The sequence below is a fragment of the Anomaloglossus baeobatrachus genome, chromosome 5 (assembly GCF_048569485.1).
Source record: "Anomaloglossus baeobatrachus isolate aAnoBae1 chromosome 5, aAnoBae1.hap1, whole genome shotgun sequence".
Classification (NCBI taxonomy): domain Eukaryota; kingdom Metazoa; phylum Chordata; class Amphibia; order Anura; family Aromobatidae; genus Anomaloglossus; species Anomaloglossus baeobatrachus.
Window position 1 is genome coordinate 248,192,865 of NC_134357.1, and position 24,079 is coordinate 248,216,943.

The window sequence follows — 24,079 nt, forward strand, 5'->3', positions numbered from 1 at the left end:
GACTGAAGTTTGAATGACTATTAGATAGGGATCATGATCAAAAGATAGGAGTGATCCCAGATATTATTTGATCCATCAATAATTCAGTATCAAAGAAGATGTCCTTTGGAGGGCCAAAATGATGACCAGGGAATACATGTCTTGAAGCAGTTGAAGATAAAGGAAGTAACATTTACAGTTCCACTTACAGGAAACTTGTGGTTAGCTTAAAGACAGTTTTAAGGATGAAATTTACGGCTCATTGCAATATTTCACTAACACTGGTCAAACTGTGGTCAGCCAGTTGTCAACTGACAGGATGTGCTGGAAATGTGCAGGAAGCTGCCGTTACCTACAACATTTTGTGGTCAAGTTACATGAACATGACTCAGCTGTCATATGCTGGTGACCATTTAGACACAACCTACAATATTTTCCTATAAAATATACACCGAACTCGCTTAATGTTGGGGAAATACCTTCCAGGACATTGAAGTGTACGTACGCACTGTTCCTGTGATGCCATGCCATGTTGATTCCTTATCTTAACTCGAGTTCCCTCCGATGTGAAAGGATTGCTACTACATAACGGTAATGTTGATGCATATTTCTGTTATTGTATAAGTTTCTATGACTATAAGATTCTAAATGCCTATGTACCATTGATTATATTCATGTGCTATTAAAATAAATAGTATCTTGCTATAAAGAATATTAGTATTCGTGCCTGATTAGGATATCAGTGAGCGCTTCGTAAGTACGGGCTTTCAGCCCCCTTTTTAGTAGAATTTAGCAAGACATAAATTGGCGTAGTCGGCAGGATACATAAATTGGCGTAGTCGGCAGGATTACTTCTATAAGAAGTAATTAAACGAATTTTTGTAATTTAGAAGTTAAAAACATATATTTGGCAAATTTACAGATATATTTTTTCAATCTTTTTGCATAGTGTGAAAATGTTCAGAAAACGTAAGGATAATGTTAAGGAGGTTGTTGTGGAGATCCCCGGCTGGACTGAGGCTCCCTACAATCTTATAGCACATGAATTGGTCAATTGTGGATTGGCAGAACAATGGCAGAATAAGCTCAAGGGTAGTGAGATTACTGATGTTGTTAATGTACTCAGTGGTGTCCCTGTGAAAGCAGGTGATGTAGTGTCTTTAGGACGGCGCATCTGGATTTTGGCAAGTGCATATCGCGAGATGCATGAGCGTAATCTAAAGATGCAGAAGAAATGTTCCCAAATGGAACAAAAGATGATAGAATTAGGTGGCCAGAAAACAGTTCTGGAATGTAATACCAGACTGTTGAAGGATAAATTGGAACATTATCAGAATGTGGCAGAAAAAGCTGCCGTAAAAAATCGCTCAAAATAAGTACAAGAAAAGAAGAGGAAAAGTAAATAAAACCAAAGTACATAAAAGTATCGCCTCAGCTTCTGTAAACTGGGATCCCGATACTTGGGATGGGGATGTGTGGGATTCATCTTCATCATCTGATGAGGAGGATTACCATAAAGGGAAGATTCAGGCTAATCCCGTGAGGAGGCGCTTAGAGAGGACAGAGAATGAGATCATCCGGGAACATGTCCAGGATGGTCAGGGAAATCTGCAATATGACGAAGATGGTAATGCCATCACAAATGAGAGAACGATTCCTCATGTAAAAAATCGAGTAACCATTGAAGATTACTCTCAGGGAGAAGTTGATAGCATTTTAACACAGTTTAGACAAAAAACCAGGAGAAGGAGAAATTCCCTGGTTGGTCAGGGTGCACGATCTCGGAGGAGGTGGAGTGCACTTTGACGCCGGAGACGTGGCAAAATTTGTCACCATGTCTCGGGACCCAGTAATTCAGAGATCAATAAAAAATTATTTTGTTGATCATAATGAGCATGGTACTCAAAACTTAATCATGATCTTAGCCCATGCTTTTCTGGACAAATACCCATCAGAAGCAGACTTTCCTATCAATGATAAACCTTGGTATACCTTAAAAGATGGTATGGAAAGGCTGAAGGAAGAGGCAATGAGAAATGCTCTTCCTCTTTTGGGAATGGATGATGATTATCTCCAGTACCCATTGACAGCCAGCATAAGAAATAGGCTGGTTAAACATGCTCCTCCAGCATATAAAACAGTTATTTTAACCTTAACTGTAGCGCTGACTGGAGAATCAATCGGTGTAGTTCTAGGGAGGATGAGGGAGTTACAGGATATGGGACAGTGGGATAAATCGTCCCCTGGAGGCCATGTTGGTAACAGTAAGCCAAACAATCCTGATTGGAAAAAGAAATCAGTAGGGGAGGCCCCACGGGTGTCTCGCAAAGACATGTTCCAGGCTTTGCTTAAAGCCGGGATCAATAAGGAAAGGATTGATGGAAAGGAGACAGGAGAATTATGGAAGTTGTACAAACAGAAAGTTCTATCCACAAAGAAAGTGACCACTACAAATGTGGAAGGGGGTTCAAAAACCCCCAAGGTAAAGAAATCAGAGGGAAAAGGGGAAAAAACCCCAAAGAAAGTGTCTTGGGAAGATTTTCAGTCAGTTTATCCATGGGAAGAACTGGCTGCAGCCGTGGCCACAAAGGTCACGGAAGGAAGGGCTAATACACAGACTGAAGTCTGTGTAAATGAAAGTTCAGAAGGAAGTGATTTACTATAGGTAGCCAGCCAAGCCCCCCTATTGATAAAAAGGGACGAACGTCCCTACGTCAATCTTAGCATACATTGGAAAGGGGGAAATGTTCAAAGAGTCCCAGCTTTGATTGACACGGGGGCGGAGGCTACTTTAATTCATGGAAACCCAGAAAAAATAAAAGGACCTAGAGTAAAAATTGCTGGACTAGGTGGTCAAGTGATCACCGGGGTTCAGACACAGGTAGCTTTGAAGATAGGTAATTTACCTATCAAGAAGTATACGGTGCTGGTAGTTCCTATACCAGAATATATTTTGGGAATTGATGTCCTAAAAGGGATGACTCTTAATCTAACAGAAGGAAAATTCTCCTTTGGGATTAAGTCTTGTCATAAGGAAATGCGACCAGTGGTGGTGGGCAAAGTCAAAATGCCCCCTGTACATGTGCCTCCAGCTACAAAAATGGTAGCTATGAAACAATATCGAATACCAGGAGGTCACAGAGAGATAGGAGAAACCATTAAAGAATTGGTAGAAACTGGGGTAATGCGCCCTACTACTACCGCATGGAATAATCCTGTCTGGCCAGTTAAAAAGAGTGATGGCTCCTGGCGCATGACAGTTGATTATAGGGAGTTAAACAAGAATACTCCTCCCTTGACAGCTGCAGTTCCGGATACAATAACGATTGTGGAAAATATTCAGACTCACTCCGGAACTTGGTATGCAGTAATTGATTTGGCAAATGCTTTCTTTACTATACCTATAGAAGAGAAGGCTCAAGATCAATTTGCATTCACTTGGTTAGGAAGACAATATACCTTTACCAGGTTACCCCAAGGATGGCTACATAGCCCCCACAATCTGTCACCGGACGGTGGCAGAGCATTTGGATGGATTTGATCTACCATCAGAAATGCAGATCTCACATTATATCGATGATATAATGATACAAGGACAAGATGAGCAAAGTGTGAAAGATCAATTGACAAAACTGATTGCTCATATGAGAAGTAAAGGATGGGAAATCAATGATGCCAAGGTTCAAGGACCGTCTCAGGTGGTAAAATTTCTTGGGATTCAGTGGAACAAGGGGCACAGAGAGATCTTGCCCAATGCCAGACAGAAAATTATTAATTTCCCGGTCCCTAAATCCAAACAGGAGACTCAGTCTTATATTGGATTGTTTGATTTTTGGAGACAACATATCCCTCATTTGGGACAAATGTTGGCTCATTTGTACAACGTAACGAGGAAAAAATATGAGTTCCAATGGGGAGAGGAACAGCAAAATGTGTTTGAGATGGTCAGGGAAGTGTGGCAAGACATTGAAGGGATTATTCAATCTACCAAGACCACTGTATTTCATGTCGATGCTCATGTCCCTACTAACTCACTTGAACGTTTGTTTAATTCAGAAGCAGATAAAGCAGCAACCATCAGACAAGTCAGTCCAACAGTTGACAAGGCAAGGTACAGCTGTTTGGGCACACCAGGAAGAGCGACACCTTATTCAGCAGGTTTAGACCTCAGTACATTGGAAACTGTCGTGGTACCCCCAGGTAAGGTAAAACCAATTTCAACAGGATTGGGTTGCCAGATACCAAAGGATCATTATGGTCAAATAGCCACTCGTTCTAGTTTAGTGTTAAAAGGAGCCATAGTGGTGGGAGGGGTAATAGAGGCAGATCATCAGGGAGAAATCAAGGTACTGATGCTAAATTTGGGAAATGAACCTTTGATATTGATGAAACACCAGAAGGTGGCTCAGGTGTTGATAATTCCAATAAACTTGTCTGAAATAAGAGAAGAAACTGCCCCAGCAGAATTAACAATACGGGGTACTAAAGGTTTTGGATCCTCTAATATTAAAAATGTAGGAGCAAAAATATGGATTCAAAACCTCCAAGGACCGCCCTCAGAGACAGCGGTAATAGCGGTCGGAAAAGATCGTACTTTCCTGATGAGACCAGGAGTGGAGAAGTGGGAATATGTCCCACAAGAAAAATGTTATTTACGAGAATAATAGTGTATCTTTATTTGCAGATGGTGTTGTAAATAAGCGGAATCCATGGTATCGGTTACTGGGAAGAGCTCGATAGTGATGAGATGGAGAAATTCCTGTGTCTGATGTTTGCCTCTTTGGTCGTTGGATGGACAAGTCTACATCAGGAGGAACCTGTGGCGAATGAATTTCTGATGCACCATCACATTTTCAACACACAGATTTCTGGATCTGTACACATTCTTCGGTTACAGCCACCAGTATCCCTTATCTGGATGTCCCGGTATCGATGGAGGAAATCTTAAAGTAGAAAAGTTGTTCTGATCATCTTGCTGATAAAGACACTCGATGTGTTCATCTATAGAATGCGACAGTACCCATTTCCGTAGTGGGATGGATCAATCTTCCATGGTGGCAAGGCAATTTGAATGCAACAGTCACCAATTTGCAATATCTGGCTTTTAAGGGAGGAATTTGGGTACTAAGATATAAGACTGGACTGACTAACCTGGGATTCATCTCTATGGACTGTAGATGCTTTTAAACCCAGCTTATTGGAAAGGACAATTCATGATATGTTATGGCCTTATGCCAATATGTTCATAAATGGGACTAGTGAAACTTGTAGTAACATATCGGGAAAAGTAATGTGTAATGATTCCTTTGAATATCGAGCAAATGCCAAAACACATGATATTCAAGGGAGCTTTTCAGATAATATTGCTTTTAGTTTTAATATAATATACATAGTAGTGAAAGTGATTATTATATTTGTGATTCAACGTTTATCTAAACAAACCAAGAAAACAAAATTTGTGGCAAACAATATTTCTTGGTCATGGTATGGTATATTCCGAGTGATCTTCTTCTAGTGGAATACTGATGATGGAAAATAATCCCTGGGATCAAGGACCGATTGTGATACCAATGTGATATGACTGAAGTTTGAATGACTATTAGATAGGGATCATGATCAAAAGATAGGAGTGATCCCAGATATTATTTGATCCATCAATAATTCAGTATCAAAGAAGATGTCCTTTGGAGGGCCAAAATGATGACCAGGGAATACATGTCTTGAAGCAGTTGAAGATAAAGGAAGTAACATTTACAGTTCCACTTACAGGAAACTTGTGGTTAGCTTAAAGACAGTTTTAAGGATGAAATTTACGGCTCATTGCAATATTTCACTAACACTGGTCAAACTGTGGTCAGCCAGTTGTCAACTGACAGGATGTGCTGGAAATGTGCAGGAAGCTGCCGTTACCTACAACATTTTGTGGTCAAGTTACATGAACATGACTCAGCTGTCATATGCTGGTGACCATTTAGACACAACCTACAATATTTTCCTATAAAATATACACCGAACTCGCTTAATGTTGGGGAAATACCTTCCAGGACATTGAAGTGTACGTACGCACTGTTCCTGTGATGCCATGCCATGTTGATTCCTTATCTTAACTCGAGTTCCCTCCGATGTGAAAGGATTGCTACAACATAACGGTAATGTTGATGCATATTTCTGTTATTGTATAAGTTTCTATGACTATAAGATTCTAAATGCCTATGTACCATTGATTATATTCATGTGCTATTAAAATAAATAGTATCTTGCTATAAAGAATATTAGTATTCGTGCCTGATTAGGATATCAGTGAGCGCTTCGTAAGTACGGGCTTTCAGCCCCCTTTTTAGTAGAATTTAGCAAGACAGTGGAACAGGCTGCCACGAGAGGTTGTGAGTTCTCCTTCAATGGAGTCTTTAAAAAGAGGTTGAACGGACATCTGTCTGGGATGATTTAGTGAATCCCGCTTTGACCAGGGGGTTGGACTAGATGACCCAGGAGGTCCATTCCAACTCTACCATTCTATGATTCTAAATATTATTTTGTGCGACATAACTCTTTGGTTTAAGGGTATAAAAATGTAAAAGTTGCAAAATTTTCACCAAATTTCCAATATTTCCACAAATAAATGCAAAACATATTGTCTTACATTTACCACAAACATGAAATACAATAGGTCATAAACAAAATCTCAGAATCACCGGAATCCGTTGAAGCGTTACAGAGTTATAACCTCACAAAGTGACACTGGTCAGAATTGGAAAAAAATTGGTTAAAAACGGTTTTTGCTTCAAAAGAGTCCAGGGACTCAGTAATTAAATGCAGCATATAAGGCCATGTTCACACAGTACATCTTTTATTGTGTTTTTAGGGTCACAAAGATACAGCTAAATGCATGTATTTCCTTCTCCCAGCAAAGTCTATGAGATTTCTATTGTGCTGTCCACACTGAGCATCTTCTGTTGGCTGCATTTTTGAAAATGCAGCATGTCAATTCTTTTTGCATTTTTCCAGGGTTTTTGAGCCCTCCAGTCAATAGATTTGACTTAAAAAATGCATTGCGCAAAATGTGGTGCGTCAAAAACGCTGCATCTTTGTGGTTAGAAAAGATGCACTGTGTGAGGATAGCCCAATATTGAAATAAGGCCAGAGACAGGTTAGGCATGGTGTGAATAAAAAAAAAAAAAATGAAAAAAATGATAAGGGGTCTCAAGAGTACCAACAACTACAATGTAGATATAAAGTCATGGCCGAAAGTGTTGGCACCCTTGAAGTATTTCTCCCAGAAAATGATTGTAATTACAATTTTGTCAAATATGTGTGTGACAAAACAAAGAAAAAGTCAAATCCTACCTAATTAAAATGGACTAGACAAAGTTGTTGGTACCATTGCATAATTGCGGGTAAACTTTGTTTCAAGCATGTGATGCTCATACAAACTCACCTGTGGCAAGCACCAGGTATGGGCAATATGAAAATAACTCCTGAAACTAGATAAAAAGGAGAGAATTTCACTTTATCTTTAGATTGTGTGTGCCACACTAAGCACGGAGAACAGAAAAAGGAGAAAAGAATTGTCGGAGGACTTGAGAACCAAAATTGTTGAAAAAATATCAACAATCTCAAGGTTACAATACGATCTCCAGTGCTCTTGATGTTCCTTTGGCAACAAGACTGCAGTTTGCCAAGTACATGAGTAAGCCAAGATCCTTCTGGGAAAGAGTCTTGAGGACAGATTGGCCCAAGATTGAGCTTTTTTGTAAAACACATCATTCTACTGTTTACGAAAAAGAAAAGAGGCCTAAAGAAAAGAAAACAGTACCTACAGTCAAATATGGTGAAGGTTCAAAGACAGTTTGGGGTTGCTTTGCTGCCTCTGGGTGCCTTGATTGTATCGAAGGCATCATGAAATTTGAAGATTACCAAAGGATTTGGAGTGGCAATGTAGTGCTCAGTATTAAAAAGCTGAGTTTGATTGCTAGGTCATGAGTCTTCTGGCAGGACAATTACCCTAAGAAATTGATGGAAACAAACAAATGCTTTAGAGTTCTGAAGTGACCAGCAATGAATCCAGATCTAAATCCCATTGAACACCTGTGGAGAAATCTTAAAATTGCTGTTGGGAGAAGGCACTCTTCAAATATAGACCTGGAGCAGTTTGCAAAAGAAGAGTCCAAAATTCCAGTGGAGACGTATAGGAAGCTTGTTGATGGTTATTGGAAGCGATTGATTGCAGGTATTTAATCCAAAAGGGCAACCAAATATTAAATTGAGCATGCCAACAATTTTACCCGGCCTATTTTTGGAGTTTTGTGTGAAATTATGTCTAATTTGCCTTTTTTTCTGCGTTTTTTTGTGTTGTTCTAATACACACAAAGGATATTAACATGTGTATAACAAAACGTGTAATTGAAATCATATGTGAGAAATGCTTCCTTTTCTGGAACAATTTCAAGGGTGCTAACACTTCTGGCCAGGTCTCAGGGGTACTTTACACGTTGCGACATCGCATCTGAAATATCGTCGGGGTCACGTCGTTAGTGACGCACATCCGGCACCGGTAACGACATCGCAACGTGTAAATCCTAGATGCACCGATAAACAATCGCAAAAGCGTCGTAAATCGGTGATCTGTGTAGTGTCTGTCATTTTCATAATGTCGGGTCGACCGCAGGTACGATGTTTGTCGCTCCTGCGGCAGCACATATCGCTGTGTGTAAACCCGCAGGAGTGACAAACATCTCCTTACCTGCATCCCGACGGTAATGCGGAAGGGAGAAGGTGGGCGGGATGTTATGTCCCGCTCATCTCCGCCCCTCCGCTTCTATTGGCCATAGTCATATTAGTGACGTCGCTGTGACGCTGAACATACCTCCCCCTTGAAAAAGGGATAGTTCGGCAGTCACAGCGACGTCGCCGAGCAGGTATGTGCGTGTGAAGCTGCCGTAGCAATAATGTTTGCTACGGCAGCAATCACCACATATCGCATGTGCGACGGGGGCGGGTACTCTCGCGCTCGGAATCGCTAGCCGATGCTAGCGATGTCGCAACGTGTAAAGTACCCCTTAGACTAAGGCGGGCTTTGCACGCTGCGACATCGGTAACGATGTGTTACCGATGCTGCAGCGATAGTCCCGCCCCCGTCGCACGTGCGATATCTAGTGAAAGCTGCCATAGCGATTATTATCGCTACGGCAGCTTCACATGCACTTACCTGCCGTGCGACGTCCCTCTGGCCGGCGACCCGCCTCCTTCCTTAGGTGGGCAGGTCGTGCGGCGTCACAGCGACGTCACACGGCAGGCGGCCAATAGGAGCGGAGATGAGCAGGATGTAAAACATCCCGCCCACCTCAGTCCTTCTCATTGCAGCCGGGCGGCAGGTAAGGTGATGTTCCTGGCTCCTGCGGCTTCATACACAGCGATGTATGCTGCCGCTGGAGCGAGGAACTACATCGTACCTGTCGCACCATCGGCATTATGGAAATGTCGGAGGCTGCAGCGATGATACGATAACGACGCTTTTGCGCTCGTTCATCGTATCAAAAAGGTTTTACACGTTGCGATATCGACTGCGACGCCGGATGTGCGTCACTTTCGATTTGACCCCATTGACATCGCACGTGCAATGTCACAACGTGCAAAGCCGCCCTTAGGCCCGCTTTAAGCACTGCGATATCATTACAGATACTAGCGAGCGTACCCGCCCCCATCGTTTGTGTGACACAGGCAAATCACTGCCCGTGACGCACAAAATTGCGGACCCGTCACACTACTTACCTGCCTAGCGACGTCGCTGTGACCGGTGAACCGCCTCCTTTCTAAGGGGGCGGTTCGTTCGGCGTCACAGCGACGTCCCTAAGCGGTAGCCCAATCAAAGCGGAGGGGCGGAGATGAGCGGGACGTAACATCCCGACCACCTACTTCCTTCCTCATTGCGGGCGGCCGCAGGTAAGATGAGGTTCCTCGTTCCTGCGGTGTCACACGTAGCGATGTGTGCTGCTGCAGGAACGACGAACTACATCGTACCTGCAGCAGCAACGATAATTGGGAAGAGGGGGTGATGTCACCGATGAGCGATTTTGAATGTTTTTTGCGACGATTCAAAATCGCTCATAGGTGTCACACACAACATCGCTAAAGCGGCCGGATGTGCGTCACAAATTCCGTGACCCCAACGAGATTGCTTTAGCGATGTCGAAGCGTGTAAAGCCACCCTTAGGCTAGTCAAACACATTAGTTGGCTGTTGGCCATCTAAGTTGACACTCCCATAAGCTGAGCACTCGTGTTCCTTATGATAAACTTGCCCACTGGACACGACAGAGAACAGTTTGATTCCATGTCCGAAATTAGACAGTCACTATAGACATCTCTCCTGATCATCATGTGGCAGGGCCCCATGCACATTAGAGCATCTGCCAAACCCGTGGATATAGGCGGGTTCAGCCACCATTAGTCTAATGTGTATGGGACCCCGTACACGGGCCGAACCCACCAAAGTTATCATGAAGCCAAGTATATATTACGGTTCTGTGTGACTGCTATATATTTGATACAAAAAAAAATTAAAAAAAAATAGCATTAGATTCTGTCATAGGAAAGAAGAATACTGGTATCTAAGAAAAAAACGAAAAACGTAATAAAAAAGCCACATATCCTTCTAAGTACTGTGTCAGGGTTTTGATCTAAAGCCCTGATGGAGTGAGAGAGTCACTTTATAAACCATCTGGCTTCCATTCTGGCAGAACTTGTCTTTATGAGGCCTACACAAAAGCACTGTCTAAAGCACTTTTGTGTTTGCTTAAAGAAGATGAATACTGCCTGAATGGAAGTCCGACTAAGCCCAAAGTGACTTAGTCTGAATCATTATAGCTCGGAATTCCATTTTTCAGCATACAGCACAGTGTGTGAACAAGGCTTTCTTCTGACAATATATTTGCACCACTTGAGGCCATAACAGTCTACATAAAGTTAGGTCCAGAGATATTTGGAAAGTGACCGAATCTTCATGATTTGACCTCTGAATGCCACTATTTTTATTTAAAATTAAACAACTGAAACGCAATTGAAGCGTAGATGTAAGGTTTAAGTAAAGGAACTGAAATATCCTGTGAAACGTGTAGGAATTTCAACCATTTTCTACAAAGCCTCCTCATTTCAGGGCCTCAGCAGTAATTGGATAAAGTAAATCTATTATAAATAAAAATATTCATTTTTAATACTTTGTGTAAAATTCTTTGGAGGCAATGACTGCCTGAAGTCTGGAAGCCATGGACGTCACCAAACGCTGGATTTCCTCCTTTGTGATACTTTGCCGGCCTTGGCTATAGCGGACTTCAGTTGTTGCTTGTTTGTGGGTCTTTATGCCTTAAGCATGTGAAATACATGCTGGATGGAGTGGAGATCTGGTGAATAACTTGCCAATTACAGAATATTCCACCACTTTGCCTTAACTTCTGGGTTGCTTTTGCAGTATGTTTTGGGCCATTGTCCACCGGTAGTCCGGTACTATGGAGCGCTGTCCAATCAACCTTGCTGCATTCGGCTGAATCTGAGTACAGGTTGATCTTATCTTCATCTGACCAAAGAATGCTTTTCCAGAACTGGGCAGCTTCTTCGATGTCTTTTGGCAAAGTCTAAACCTGGCTTTTCTATTTTTAAGGCTGATTAATGGTTTGCAGCTTGGGTATTTGCTGTATTTGCTCTCATGAAGTCTTCTCTTTATGGTAGACTTCGATACGGAAAAACCTAATTCCTGGAGAGTGTTTTTTACTTGGGTGAATATTGTGAAGGGGTGTTTAACCATGGAAAGGATTCTGCGCTCATCCAGCAGTTGTCTTCTGTGGAAATCCAGGCCTTTTTCAGTTCCCAGGCTCACCTGTGTGCTTATGTTTTTTTTTTTTACAGAATGTACCAAAATATTAATTTGGCCACCCGCAACATTTCTGCTGTCTCTCTGATGGATTTATTATTTTCTGTTTAATGATGGTCAGTTTCTCTTTTTTTTGAGAGCTCCTTCGACTGCATGTTGAGGGTTCACAGCTTCCAAATGCAAATGCCTTATCTGGAATCAGCTCCAGACCTTTTACCTGCTTAACTGATGGTGGATTAAAGCGGGAATAGCCCTTGCAGCCCATTGTGAGATAATTGTCCCATTACTTTCAGTCCCTTGAAAAAGAGCCAGTTACATATAAACTGTAGTTCCCAAGACCCTTATGCCAATTAAGATGGGAAATTAAATCAAAATCAAATTAAAAAGATGAGACCCTATATTGATTATATAACTGCATCCTGAATATGTTTTGATAAACCACTAAAATCCCCAAATTTATGTCACTGTCCAAATATATCTGAACCCAACGGTATATATATAGCAGGTGAATTAAGTATTGTACACTATACCAAATTTTTAAGTAAATATATTTCAAAAGGCGCTATTGACATGAATTTATCATTAAATGTCAGTAACAACCCAATCAACACAAGTAAACAAATCAAACCACATATGTCCATAAATTACTGTATTTTTCAGACTATAAGACGCACCGGACCATAAGACGCACCCTGGTTTTAGAGAAGGAAAATAAAATTTTAAGCAAAAAATGTGATCATGACACTTATGGGGCGAAAATCTGCTGCTGACACTGTTATGGGGGTAATGTACCCAAATTCTCTACTAAGGTAACCCATCCTGATAATGAGCCTCCTGCCTTGTATATGATCCCCATCCTTGTATATATGTCCCCCATCCTGGTATATATTCCCATCCTGCTATATATTCCCATCCTGCTATATACCGCCATCATGGTATAGCCCCCATCCTCCTACATAGCGCCATTCTGGTATATGCCCTTATCCTGCTATATACCCCCATCCATCCATCCTGCTATATACCCCATCCATCCATCCTGCTATATACCCCCATCCATCCTGCTATATACCCCCATCCATCCATCCTGCTATATACCCCCATTCAGCTATATGACCCGCTACATGTGGCACACACAAAAAAAAATAAAAATTAAAATGTTCATACTCCCCTTTCCTTGCTACATGCAGAATCGCTCCTCCTCCTGTCTGTGCCGGCAGCAGCGTCGCTGGAGTGTGGAGCCGTCACCGTTCCCCTGCAGCATCGCGATCTCTTCCTGCCTGTCAGCTGGCCTGTGTGGAGACTAGCGATGCGCACAGGGATGACGTCATCGCTGTGCTCACTGCTTCTACACAGATCAGCTGGCCGGCAGACAGGAGGACATTGCGATGCTGCAGGGGAATGGTGACGGGTGAGTATACTGATTTACTGCATCCCGCGCTGATGATGATGATGATGCACGGGGGGCAGTGAATACAGCCGCACATGATCACTCCAGGCTGTAGTTGCCAGGGGTGATCACGCGGGCCGGCTATTAATTATACGTGCACCCCCCCGCCCATCATCCCGCCCACCTGTCAGCGCTGGCTTCAGCGCTGAGGGATGATGGGCGTGCATATGAAATGAGCGGCCCCACGTGGTCACGGCAGGGTGCTAAAGCCTGCTCATGCCACAGATGACCCGCTCCACCTCAGCACCCTCATTCCCCGCAGCCACATTCAGACTATAAGACGCACCCCCCACTTTCCCCCAATATTTGGGGGGGGGGGGGGGGGGGGAGTGTGTCTTAAGGGCCAAAAATACGGTAAGTTATGAGTAATAATGAGAAATTATACAGGGAAAAAGAAATGAACACATGAAGAAAGAGGTGCAAAAAGCCATGGATACATCTATCAGTAATTACAAAGCAATCCTGCCACTTAGTGAAAAGTAATATTAGCTGGTTAACTGATGACCTATGAAAAGGTGTCTCATTACCAAGGTGCTACACAAGAAATATCTCATGTTGGGTAAAACCAGCGTGTTCTCTTAAGCCCATTGCAATCTTATTGTTGCAAAACATACTGATGGTATTGGTTATAGAACAATTTCTAAACTACTGAAGGTTCCAGTGAACACTGTTGAGGCCATAATCCGCAAGTGTAAAGAACATCATTTCACCATAAAACAGCAATGACCAGGTGCTTCCCACAAAATTTCAGACAGAGGAGTGAAAGAATAATCAGAAGAGTTGTTCAAGAGTCAAGAACCACCTGTGGAAAGCTACAGAAAGACCAAGAATCAGTAGGTACAACTGGTTCAAAGATAACAAAAAGTAATACACTTAACCCCCATGGACACTACGCACGTTCACCATACAAGACTCCATTGATGAACAAAAAGCATGTTCAACCATGTTTTCAGTTTGCTCAACAACATTTAGACAAGCCTGTGAAATACTGGGAGAATTAACAATGATTCCCCGAAAATAAGACCTACCCCAAAATTAGTCCTAACAGGATTTTTTGGGTCTTTTTTGAGTATGCCTAAAATAAAAGCCCTACGCTAAAATAAGACCCCCGGAAGAAGGATTACGAAACCTATAGGTCGGGGTGCCTGACTCTCATACCACACCTCAGGTACGATATTGATCTGTATTTTGATACCATGTGCCACTAGCTATAACTGCACTGTGGGTCTTTACTGGTATTATATAGGGTGTTGGCACATGATATCTCTAGCAGTCAGTAGCCTTTACACCCCTTTTGATTGATCACATGGCTGCCTTTGTGCTGTTTTGCATGTATGACTCCGTTTCTTTGAGCGGTAATTACACTGCTGCAACTAATAGCCTTGGTGATTTGGATTAGGACTCCCATAGGCTGACTATATGTTCCACACATTTTTATTTGCATAACGTGGTGGATATTTCATAGTGGGTCAGCATAATGGGGGTTGATGCCCTGTGACATCAGTCACACATACATTTGCTGTGTGAACAAGACTACTATTTCAGCACAGGGCTTATGCAGCAGCATGTTGGCATCCATGTTGATCACTCGCTTTTTGACCAGCTAGTTTTTGCTTTTTTGGCTTTCTGACTGCCCTTAAACATGTAAAGCGTGCCAGGTTGGTATGAGGGTATCATTGGTGGCTATCATCACCTGTCTCTACAAATTTTAACCACAACAATCTTTTGTCTTTTGTAATTTGTATTTAATAAAATTTTTATCTATTTCAACTATAAAGTCTCTGTACAGATTTTTTCCTTCATTATTTCATTTATATTCTGTATATGGCTTTCTCCATATGCTAACTATGGCACGAGACTTCTCGTGTATACTGGTATTGTTTGTTTAAAATAAGACCTAGCTGCAGTTCATCATACTAATAGGATCCTGGCCAGCCCCTTCAGGATATGTAACTGTTATTCCTGTATGTTGCCCCATTGTGTTGATATAAGCCCTGGAAAATTTATAGTCACTCACCAGCTAGTTACATGTATGTTAATACCAAATGAATATTCACCCTTTCACCCGCCTACCCCTTTGTCCCGATGTCAGTGATTGGGCTGCCAGTTAATGACAAATGTATACTTACCCCTACCCGCCCATACCTCTGTGCCGCGGCATCAGTGATTGGATGCAGACTGCTGTAATATTCGCTCTGAGGACTGGCGGCTCTTCTGACCATGACAGCATGTATTTCTATGCAGCTGTCACACACAAGTCAGGAAAACCGCCGACCAGTCCAAGGATTACTATGTGATCCTCGGGTGATTAATACAACAGTCTAACTACACCTAATCACTGATGCCATCACAGAGGGATGGGCGGGTGAAGAGGTGACTATTCCTTTGGCATTAATGGGCGACCCAATCACTGACGCCGTCACAGAGGGGTGGGTGGGGTGGTTGAATATTTATTTGGCATTAACGGGCGACCCAATCACTGGCACCAATATAAAATATAAGACATTCCCTGAAAATAAGCCCTAGTGCATCATTTGAAGCCAAAAATAATATAACAACCTGTCTTATTTTCTTGGACGGAGGCCATCTTGCTTGGAGGCCAAAAGCCACTGCACATCACCCCAAAAACACCATATCGACTGTGACGTTTGGAGGTGGGATCGTCATGATGTGGGGCTGTTTTGTAGCATATAGCAATGGCAAACTTCATATAATTGAAAGAAGGATGAATGGACAAATGTACAGAGACATTCTTAATAAAAATCTGTTGCCCTCTACCAGGATGATGAAGATGAAACGAGGAAGAACATATCAGCAAGTCAATGATCTCAAACACACAGCCAAGGACACTCAAAATAAAGATGCTAGAATGGCCAAGCCAACCACCTAACCTGAATCAAATAGAAAATTTATGGAAGGAAATAAAGCTTAGAGTTCATAAAAGTTGCCCATGGGACCTTTAGGATTTGAAGAGTGTTTGTGTGGAAGAATGGGTCAAAATCCCACCTGAGCAGTGCATACGACTACTTTCTCCACACATGAGGCATCATTAAGCTGTCATCATTAACAAAGACTTTTTTTAGGAAGTGTAAAGTAAATTTCAGCAAGCATGTTCAATACTCATTTTGTAATTTTTCATAATTACACATCACTAAATTTTTGGACCTCTATGGGTGAATTCCTTTACCTATGTGTATTGGATAAGTTGTTACTGACATCTGGTGAGAAATTCATGTTAATTGCACCTTTAGAAATGTATTTACTTAAAAGATTGGTGACGTGTTCAATACTTATTTCACCTGCTGTATATGTATTCTGGAAGAAAATGCTCTGATAGACCGTCACTTAACTTTGGTCTACATGTCCACTGAAATATATGCAGAACTTTAGTGTCATAGTTTTAAAAAGCTTTGTATATTTTGCACAAGGGGAGCAATGTGAATAGGCACTGCTTTTATTATTTGTTTTGTGTGTTTCATTAATTTCGTACCTTTTGGAACTATAGTATAGGACCAAGTTCGAAAAGCTATCAACGCTGAGATACCAGTCTGCAAAGTATCCTGTATTAAAGAAAATAACTGGCTGTTACAAAGCTAATTAAAATGGATGGGACATTTCTGTTCTCATTCATATTAATAGATCTTGCATTGAATCATCATATTTCCATTTTGTGATGGCAAACAGATACAGAACTGCAAATAAGTATTGGACATGTGAAGATAGCACTAGACGTAATCCATGACAAGAATCACTGGGTGTCCTATTGCATGTCTTCTGATATTAAGATAGGACTGGTGAGAGACCATTATCGGAGTCCCCATAGTTTACTGAAAAAAAGGAGATATCTACATTTTGTATATGATAGAATGACATATTAGCAAGATAAAGGATATGTAAGGGAATTTTCTCAGCTATACAGATTTCACACAATTCCAAAGCAACACAATTGAACAATCATTTCCATTGCCCGACCCTCCCGATTCTAGACTTGTTATAAAAGTATACATCCCGTGGAATCCAGTGTCGTCATTTCTGGTGGCTGAATGGTGGTTAGGTACCCTGGTCAGCAACTCTGACAAAGATTATTAGGGGGAACTGAAAGATTAAAAATCTTCAATAAGAAACTTTTATTAAAAGCTACAATAAGAAACTATAATTTTGTTAGATTTCCTTTAACCTTAGCAAATTAGCTGGAATTTGAGATACCAGTAATCTCAGCTTTAACTCGGTCTGCGTAGATGTCATCTTGAAGCATGTTCGTGCCTAATCTAGTAAGAAACATTTTTGCCAAAAAAAAAAAAAACAAGAAGTAACTTCCAACTAGGAACACTGTCATTGTCATTAGCTGGGTTTTCCAGTTTAACCTTGGGATAGGTAATAATTTGTTGATCTGTGGCTGTCCAACCACCGGGAGCCACAACGATTGGCATTTTAAGAATTTTTATCCTTGATGGGCAACTCTTATCCCATTTTCCAAACAGCTCGACAGATGTGCTGGTTTATCCACTTTCTGGAAAAAGCCGAGAGTAGGACTTGGCAGTAGTGATGTGTGAGCTCTACCATGCTCGATGCTTGGTACTGGAAACAAGCTGTCGGATGCTCAGACAGGCTCAACTTGAGTACCGAGCATAACAGGAGTCAATGGGAAACCCGGGCATTTTTCCAGAACATCTTCCAAAAAAGTGCTCGAGTTTCCAATTGACTTCAATTATACTTAGGTAATCGAGTAGAGATCGTCCGACTTAATCGTTTTGAGTACCACGCACCCGAGCATCGTAGTGCTCGCTTAACACTATATGGCAGTCCTGTAAAAAAATGAAAGCTGCAGAGGTCAGACATGGACACAGACCCTCTATTCTAATGGAAGAAATTTACCCCATTCTAAGGTTCGGTGCTGGTCCCAGTAGCCAACAAGTTATCCCCTATCCTGTGGGTGTGCTTGCATAATTTTACTGGACAACACTTTTAGTTAATTCCTTTCAGAAATGCCTTCTTCTACCAAGAAGAAAACTTTCACTGAGTAGAAAATGCCTTCTTACAAAAATGCAAGACCTGGTGTATGTAGATCTGTTAAGAATGTCCGAATCTAACCGGGGACATCATCTTTTACCCAAAAATATGCTCTCATTATTAGGAACCTACTTGCCTAATCATCTTCTGATGAGAAAAGACTTTGGCTAATCAAGAACACCTTCTCTAAGACTAGTTTTCTTCCAACCAGGAATGTCCTTGGCTAACCAAGAACGTCTTCCAACCAGGAAGTTGCGTTTTTGATAAAAGGTAAAAAACTGCAACTCACCGGATCCTGCCACTACCGCATGCAAACTGCAAGTCCATTGACATTGCATTGAGCAGACAATGGATCCTGTAAGATGCGTTTTGCGTTTTTTTTTGCCGACCGGCAAAAAAACTCTGATGTGAAACCAGCCTAATCAATAAAGTCCTTGGCTAACCAAGAACGTCTTCCAACCAGGAATGTCCTTGGCTAACCAAGAACGTCTTCCAACCAGGAATGTCCTTGGCTAACCAAGAACGTCTTCCAACCAGGAATGTCCTTGGCTAACCAAGAACGTCTTCCAACCAGGAATGTCCTTGGCTAACCAAGAACCTCTTCCAACCAGAAATGTACTTGGCTAACCAAGAACCTCTTCCAACCAGAAATGTACTTGGCTAACGAAGAACCTCTTCCAACCAGAAATCTACTTGGCTAACCAAGAACCTCTTCCAACCAGAAATGTACTTGGCTAACCAAGAACCTCTTCCAACCAGAAATGTACTTGGCTAACCAAGAACCTCTTCCAACCAGAAATGTACTTGGCTAACCAAGAACCTCTTCCAACCAGAAATATACTTGGCTAACCAAGAACCTCTTCCAACCAGAAATGTACTTGGCTAACCAAGAACCTCTTCCAACCAGAAATGTACTTGGCTAACCAAGAACCTCTTCCAACCAGAAATGTACTTGGCTAACCAAGAACGTCTTCCAACCAGGAATGTACTTGGCTAACCAAGAACCTCTTCCAACCAGGAATGTCCTTGGCTAACGAAGAACCTCTTCCAACCAGAAATCTACTTGGCTAACCAAGAACCTCTTCCAACCAGAAATGTACTTGGCTAACCAAGAACCTCTTCCAACCAGAAATCTACTTGGCTAACCAAGAACCTCTTCCAACCAGAAATCTACTTGGCTAACCAAGAACCTCTTCCAACCAGAAATGTACTTGGCTAACCAAGAACCTCTTCCAACCAGAAATGTACTTGGCTAACCAAGAACCTCTTCCAACCAGAAATATACTTGGCTAACCAAGAACCTCTTCCAACCAGAAATGTACTTGGCTAACCAAGAACCTCTTCCAACCAGAAATGTACTTGGCTAACCAAGAACCTCTTCCAACCAGAAATGTACTTGGCTAACCAAGAACCTCTTCCAACCAGAAATATACTTGGCTAACCAAGAACCTCTTCCAACCAGAAATGTACTTGGCTAACCAAGAACCTCTTCCAACCAGAAATGTACTTGGCTAACCAAGAACCTCTTCCAACCAGAAATGTACTTGGCTAACCAAGAACGTCTTCCAACCAGGAATGTACTTGGCTAACCAAGAACGTCTTCCAACCAGGAATGTACTTGGCTAACCAAGAACATCTTCCAACCAGGAATGTACTTGGCTAACCAAGAACGTCTTCCAACCAGGAATGTACTTGGCTAACCAAGAACGTCTTCCACCCAGGAATGTACTTGGCTAACCAAGAACCTCTTCCAACCAGGAATGTACTTGGCTAACCAAGAACCTCTTCCAACCAGGAATGTACTTGGCTAACCAAGAACGTCTTCCAACCAGGAATGTACTTGGCTAACCAAGAACGTCTTCCAACCAGGAATGTCTTTGGCTAACCAAGAAAGTCTTCCAACCAGGAATGTCTTTGGCTAACTAAGAACCTCTTCCAACCAGGAATGTACTTAGCTAACTAAAAAAAAAAAAAAAAAAAAAAAAGTCTTCTAACTAGGAATGTACTTGACTAACCAAAAACTTTTAACCAGGGGGGTCCTTGGCTAACCAAGATCCTCTTCCAGCCAGGTATGCATTGCGGTTAGGCCGCTTTCACAATGCATTGTCACCTACGTTCACTGGTCCCGTCGGGGCAATTGTCCGAACCTGCCTCTCCCCCCTGCAAAATGTGTTTCGGTCACATATGCCGACAGGGCCATTGACTATAATGGAGCAGACGGAGTCAGCGTGTGCTCTGTCTTGCCCTATTTTCGGGCATATACGCTTTCTACAGGCGGACACCTGAACATAGTAGTGCGGGTGGTGGTGGGGGGTAGTTAGCTTTGGATGTCCTGACGTGACCAGTGAACATAGGTGAAAATGCAATGTGAAAGCGGCCGGTCTTCGCCTGACCAGAACAACCTTCCCCTCAGAAAAGAATGGTTCTGGTGAACGCCTTCTTGCACCGAAGAACAAGTTATCCCAAAATCCTTCTTTACTCATAGATAATGTGTTCTAATAATGAGAAACCTCATCCTAACAGAAAGCCTCAGGCAGTTTACCAGGAATGCTGTTACCAGTGGAACGCACAAATAAATCCGCCATCTACCAGAAGGATGCTCCATTACTGTCCCCTTTGTCTGAAATCCCACCAAGCAGCAGACTTCTACAGGCTCCATGCACCTTATGCACATAGACAATTGGGTAGCCAAGTCTGTATGTGCTGTGCCATAGTGAGGGGAGTGGAAGCCATAGCCTGGCGTACACTGGCACTAGCCATACCATAAATAGGTGCCACAGCCAGCAGGTGGTGCTGCTCTGTGCCATGCACAATGGTGGCAGCACAGCACAGTAAAGAACAGGCGAAGTTTTCTATCTAGTCAGTGAGTAGCACCAGTTATGGATGATAAGCACCGGCACCAGTCACCCCCCATGTGCCCTACATTACTATACATTGTGCATTTCGTGTCCCCTCCATCTACATAACAGACATGCATTGTGTTGGTTTCCATGGCACCCACTACAGCCCTAGAGGCCGCGTCTCACCTGTCAGGCGCAGACAACACTGAGGGTTACATGCACAAGAAGCTCGGGCTCATTCCACCCTCACTAAATGTAAACTCCCAACAACATGTCGGCTCTTTATTATGTCATCGGCTCCGAATAGTCAGCGCTAGAGGGAGCGACGTGTGAGTGAGACCCGTCCTCGGCGCGGCAGCCATCTTTTCGTAGCCTACTGGGTACGTGTTGTAGCCGCTGTGAAAATGGCCGCCGCTCAGAAGTTGTGCGGACACAAAGGGAGGAGCTTCCTGCGAGCACATCATGGCTGCACTGTGAGCCATATGTAAGGGGGCAGACTGATACCCAGAGTTATTGGGAAGACCCTGCATATGCTTTATAGATATGGTGTAATACAGACACATACCTCCTAACTTTTACACAACAGATAGAGGGATAAACAATATGGCGCGTGTAGTGCGTGGTGCCAATTGTTCCCTGGACCCCAGTCATGATCCCAAAGCCCACACATTTCACTCTAACCTGACAGAAGGGGCGGTGAGGGACATTCAGCGGCGCCCCGGACGGTGTCGCTTGGTGGGACCTATAAAGTTATTTTTTTGTTCATTCACAGTTGTAGCGGCCATAACTTTTTGACTTTTATGTATCTGCACTAGATGAGGTCTTTTTTGGGGTGTCTGTAAGGCCGTGTTCACATGTTGCATAAATCTGTGTTTTTTGTTTTCGGCAGGTGTCCGCACCACGCTACACAATAACAATCTGCTCTGGTTTTTGCACGTTTGCTGCATTTTTTATGCCTTTTCCTCATTATTTGAAGTGCTTTTTGTTCAGACGTGAAGCTGCGATTTTATTTCATTTTTTATCATACGGAAAAGCAACAGCCTAACGGTCCAAACAAAGTGGGTGTGATTTCACGAAAACTGCCCACTATGCGTCTAAAGACAGCGCTGAACTGTGAGGGTTTATGTTTTCCTCTATATACTTCTATAATGAGCCTGGTGAACAACGCAGGTAAATAAGAAAAAATACTTTGAAGTATGAACTGAAAGCTCTTCTGTACTAATCTGCACTAATAAAGCATTAAATGAAGAGGAAAAGACATAAAAAATGCAGCAGCACTGCAATAATCAGAAAAGATTGATTACTGTGCAGACACCAGCGGAAAATGTGTAGGGGAAAAATACGGCATTTACACTACGTGTGAACACGGCCTCAGCGTTACATTTTTATTACATCTTTATATTTATTTATTGGAGAAAAAAAAACACTAACTCTGTTCACTGTATGGGTTGATCTGATGACAGGGATCCAAATATGTCCATATTATTTGCTGATTAGTGATGATTTTTTTTTAAAGTCCATTAAAATGTAATTATTGTAATTATTTTTAATTACTTTTTAGTCATTTTATAAAAAGGAAAATAAATCTGACTTATTTGACCCCCAGGATTGCTACCAGGAATTTCAGGGCCCCATACTGTCAAAATTTTTAGGCCCCCTTGAGACTCCACCTCCACCCCAGCTTTGCATCTAGCCCTCATACCTTCAACATCAGTCCCACCATCACTCTTGGAAAATCTTCAATTCTGCAAACCATCCTCACAAATCAAACATTAACTGCTAGTCGCCATTTTGACAGCCCAAAAGTGCTGCATGCACCATTTTTTGGGTTATCATAATGACGAACCCCAGACAGAATCGTCAGCCATATGCACGGCAAAAAGTGCCCTCCTATATAGACCAGACTTGTCTGCAATAGGACTTCCCTAATTCCCAATTAACGCTGACACCTGCCTGAGTCACGGGCTCAGATTCAGCCCCACTACCATTCCTGGCCACCAGAGGGAGCTTCAAACAGCACCCACACAGACGGCATTCACAACAGTTCCCACTTGTACTATTGTGTTCTCACTCCTACGACTCCACCCCCCCAGCCTGGTTTCGGGTATAATCATGCCCTCTGCCATGTCTGATGAGGTGTTTCTGAGCCTAGGTGTCGTGCTTTGTGTGAACCGGTGTTGACCTCCTCCTTACCCAAGATGGAATACCACACTTCTGGCTGAGGTGCAGTACCTCTGTGGTGCCTCAAGCCTCAGGGGCACAACACTCCCCTAACAGCAAATCCCAGCATGTCCTCAGGCTGGAACAAAAACACAATTACAGTGGTTTGAAGACATGCAAAATTTTTGTATGCTGTAAACATTTTAAACATTTTCTTCCCTTTATGGGAGGCACTCTCTTAAATGTTACCAACATGATAAACTCTTACATTACACTATAACATCTTGATAATATAAAACATCAGCTTTTCTCATAATAAAACTTTTGTTGAAGAGCACGATGCCAAGTATCCTTGCACCGCTCCTGTGATGTACAAACTTGCAGCAACGATAAACAATATGGGGAACCCGCCACAAACAAACCTCCAACGTAGGCTCTGGGTGGGCCACAGTGCGTTCCTGATCACGCTTCATTGCTTCTGCCCCAGTAGACGGGTTTTGTCTCCTGTGATCAAAGAATTCTGCTACAGGGCGCTGTAATAAGTGTAACTATTTACACAGGAAGTCCTGGCTACACATAGTCCAGTAGCCCAGTTGTCTATTTAACTCACGCACATAATGCATTATCAATAAGGAAACATTATCAAATCATATTTACACTGAACATTATCAAACTTAGTTGGCAGCCTCCCGGTCTGATACACACGACGGTGCTATCTCCAGGCGCTGCACATTTAGGGTGTACCACCCACGCTCGCCTTCAGGCCTAAGACATACAGCGAG

The 24,079-nt window shown here is 42.5% G+C and overlaps 1 protein-coding gene across 2 annotated transcripts in view; it reads right to left on the reverse strand.

Annotated features, from left to right (window-relative positions):
• The window catches only part of LOC142311153 (uncharacterized), a 45,108-nt gene extending 23,684 nt beyond the window's left edge, over positions 1 to 21,424 (reverse strand). Inside the window, exons 1-2 of one of the 2 annotated variants that reach the window (XM_075349326.1) lie at positions 21,324 to 21,424; positions 16,778 to 16,847 (exon numbers count right to left, since the gene is read on the reverse strand). The gene's annotated coding sequence lies outside the window, so the exon portion shown is untranslated. The remainder of the gene's footprint in view (positions 1 to 16,777; positions 16,848 to 21,323) is intronic. The other variant, XM_075349325.1, reaches the window with a different exon arrangement.
• Positions 21,425 to 24,079: the final 2,655 nt, after the last annotated feature.